This window comes from Cicer arietinum, chromosome 4 (genome assembly GCF_000331145.2).
Source record: "Cicer arietinum cultivar CDC Frontier isolate Library 1 chromosome 4, Cicar.CDCFrontier_v2.0, whole genome shotgun sequence".
Taxonomy (NCBI): Eukaryota; Viridiplantae; Streptophyta; class Magnoliopsida; order Fabales; family Fabaceae; genus Cicer; species Cicer arietinum.
Genome location: NC_021163.2, coordinates 56,770,053 through 56,773,939, shown reverse-complemented (window position 1 = coordinate 56,773,939; position 3,887 = coordinate 56,770,053). Strand labels below are relative to the sequence as shown.

At 32.8% G+C, this 3,887-nt stretch overlaps 1 long non-coding RNA gene across 1 annotated transcript in view; it reads left to right on the top strand.

The window, feature by feature from the left end:
* Nucleotides 1-24: 24 nt before the first annotated feature.
* Nucleotides 25-3,887, top strand: part of LOC140919909 (uncharacterized) — a 5,306-nt gene continuing 1,443 nt past the window's right edge. Inside the window, exon 1 of the long non-coding RNA XR_012162552.1 lies at nucleotides 25-289. This is a non-coding gene — a long non-coding RNA (uncharacterized lncRNA). The remainder of the gene's footprint in view (nucleotides 290-3,887) is intronic.

Sequence of the window (3,887 nt, the reverse complement as noted above, 5' to 3'; positions counted from 1 at the left end):
TATGTATATATATAGATAAGAAAGCAAGGAAACGGAGAGAAACAGAAAGCAATCGTGAATCTTCTTCTCCTTCTTTCCTTTGTTTTCCAAAAACAAAACTAAAACCATAAAACACAAACCCCTCATTTATTTACTAGATCTAAGCTTCCATTCGAGAAGTGACAGAAGAGAAAGTTGCTCATGGCCACGCTGCGGTGCTAGTGATCTAGTTTTCGACGCGACGTCACGAACTTAAATTTTACCGGAATTAATTACGGTACCGTAATCGCGTGTTAGAGCTAACGTTAAGGTAAGAGCTCCTTCCAAACTTTTAGTTTGCATTTAGGACATTATTTGTGATTTTTTGGAAAAGAAATTTGATGTATTTTAGGTGTGATTTTGTGAAAAATGAATTTAATTCGTTTATGTGTGATTTAGTTGAAATTGAATTTAGTTTGTTTTGAGTTGTGTTTTGAAGTGATTGAATCTCATAATATCCGTTGTTAGTTATTTATTTATTGGTTATGAAATTGGGACTATGAGTAACATGTTGGTGTTTTGAATTCATGGTTAGAGTTTTTATATTTCCAAAATTGGGGATTTTGTGATTATGCAATTGTGGATTTTTATATATCCAAGATTGGTACAGATTTCTTTTTGTATCTATTTGATTGTTGTTGATTTCAACACGTTGTTGTGTTGTTGATATATTTTGAGGTCTTGCTTTTGCATGGTGTCAGTGGCATTTTGGAATTGTTGTTGAATTAACTATGAGTTTGTTGTGGGATATGATTGGCCAAACCCATACAAGCCGAATCAGTGCGTTACTTGGTTTGTTCAATTTTGGTGGTTTTTTTTTCATTAAAGAAAAAGGGGCATGAATAACTGAAAACTACAATTTTGTGTATTGTGTTGTTGTATGTATTAAAAACTTCAGAAATATCTTAGTTTCGAAATGAGCAATATGATAGAGTTTTTAAATGGAAATAGTCTGGAGTGCTTGGAGTTAGTATTGTAGAAGGTAGTGTGCTCTGAAGTAACACTATTGATTTACAAGAAATTGGGGTTTGAATTGTAAATGCACATTTTAAAATTCATGTTAAAACTCGAGAAAATAACTCAAGATTGATCTTGGTTATGAGAACAGAAAACGGAGAACGTTCTTCGTTTTTGTATTAAAACAGAGAACGTTCTTTGATTAATTGAAAACAAAAAATCAGTTTATGTTTTATCTTAGTTAATTAATTCAGTATGATAAATAGAGAGACATGATAGAGAATACCACACAAAGATTTTATCCTGGTTCACCCAACGTGGGTTACGTCCAGTCCTCACACTGTGAGATTTTCCACTAAGTGTTTAAAACAGAGAGCTTTCTTGATCTTACAACACCTAGTCTAGATCAATCTTGATCTATTTCAAACTCTATTGTTTTCAACCCAGAAAACAATACCAGCACCTATCTAACCTTGATAGGAAGTAATCTTAAAACAAACTATAAAGAAACTCTTATAGTTTGAGTTTTTACAATTCGATTGTTTTGACAGAATTTGAGATTTCTCAACTCTTGTTTGAGAATTGATTCTTTACAAAGGATATAATGATAATTGTGCAAGCTAATAGATGAGTATGAGCCAGCAACTATTTCGCAGAAATCAGAAAGTATGATTGCCTCTGTTTTGCAGAATTTCAAGTATGTATGTGATTGATTTATGGATTTCGAAGCACTTGAATTTCTTGCCTTGAATCGGGATATTGGCCTTCTATTTATCGGCTGTAGAGGCACTGAATGAAAATACAAGAGCTGTTGGAGAGACTCTGCTTTTTTGACTGAAACATTATTTCAGAATAAAAATAATCCTTCTTTGAAATAGCTTTTTTTGACTTTTAATGGTTTAGCATTTAAAGCAATTATGTCCTTCTTAGAAAATACTCTTGACGTTTCTTTATTGATCTTGGATGGTACATTATCTGTCTTGAGTCTTGAGTGTAGCTTGAGAATGTTGGAGATGAATTACAGATCAAATTAGAGAGAAACAGAGTTGCTGTCATTGTGCAGAAAACGGAGAATGATTAACGTTCTTGGTTTGTCAGTTTGAACTTTCTTGAGCTTTAATAATCATTCTGGAGTTCCCGTTTTAAACGTTCTGGATTTCCTTTGTAATTGTCTTGTCATACGTCAAGATTGATCGAACTTTCTTGACACTTGATTTTTGGAGTTTACAAACTGTCATGACTTTTATCTGTCTTTGAGTCCTTTGATCTTTGAGACCAAATAGCCTTTTTGAGTTTGGATGAATCCTTCTTGTTCCTTGCAATGTACTGATTAAATATTAATAATTTCCAGGGCAGACTCTTTGTCAAAGAGATAGAAAAAATTTGACCAATATGCTGTGATGGACAATTGTTGAAGCTGGAGATCATTCTCTGTTATGAAGCAGAATGATCTTGTTGTTGTCTTTTCTTGATTTGCTTGATTCTGTTCTTAATTAAATCCACTCAAAAACACATGTTAAATTAACATAACATTTTAGAATCATAATTAATTTTCTTTAATTAACTTTTGTTTGTTTTCAATAAACTTTAAATATAGAGTTTGTCTCAACATGCTCAAGTTAAGGGGATCAATCTAATGCAAGTGTGTGGAGATGGGTTTGAAGGTTAATTTTTTTTTTTTGACAAGACGGTTTGAAGGTTATTAAGAAATGAAGAATGGAGTTTACTTTATTGTGTATAATTGTTTCTGTTTTTTTTTTTATTTGTGAAGCAAGACATGGAGATAAATTATTTTGGTTCAATTTTTTTATAAATATTTTGCTTCTTAAAACAAAATGTTGTCTGATGTGCCCAAAATTGGTTGTTGTTGTTGCTATTGATGTTACCAAATGAGCAAAAAGATAGATTGAAATTAAAAATGGTTAGAGTTTAAAATGTTACTCTTTTAATTACTCTTGGACTAAGTTTAAAAAGAAAAAAGGTTTAAAGTATTTTATTAATTCAAAAATTTCGGTGCTTTAATAGTCGAGTGTGTGTATGTGAAATTTGGACAATATTTGTTTTATTTAGTTTTAAGTAAATAATATAGATTATTTGGTTTTAAAAGTTTGGTGTGTGAGAAAGATTTAATTTTGGGAATTTTGTTGTGTTTGGATTAGTTTTATTGTGAACAAATTGTTATAAATATTCATGTTTATGTAGTTAGCTCCTTGAGTCTCGAAAAGGAATCGAGACCGTTGGCACCGAGTTAGCGGTGGGGAGAACTCTGATATATTAATGTTGTTGTGGTGATTTATGGTTGAAAATTTTGGAGATTGAATATGGGTGATTAATGTTTGGAAATTTTGGTGATTCATGTTTGGTGAAATTGATGTGTTCATAATTAATATTATGAATTTTTGAGAAAAAAATTTATGTGTGGATTGGTCGAAAAAGAATTTAATTCAATTTATGTGTGGATTGAATTTGGAAATGTGATTTATGTGTGTTTGTGGAAATTGAAAATTGGTGGGAATAAATATGTTTGAGTATGCTCAAGCATTTTATAGTACATGGTGACCGCGATGGGGCCATGGTGATAGTGGTGACCATGATGGGCCACGGGATGATGCCATGTGAATTGTTGGTTCATCTTATCCTTGCAGGGATTGTCGCGTCGTGCTGATCTGTGAGAGATTGCACTCTAGAATGTGCTGATCTGTGAGCGATTGCACTCTAGAAAATCGTACTGGTCTGTGAGAGACTGCACGCTAGTAAATTGTGCTGGTATGTGAGCGACTGCACTCTTGTATGTCGTGCTGGTCTGTGAGAGACTGCACGCTAGTAAATCGTGCTGATCCGTGAGAGATTGCACCTTGATAATTAGTACTGGTCTGTGAGAGGCTGTACAATTATGATTTACGCCCTTCGAG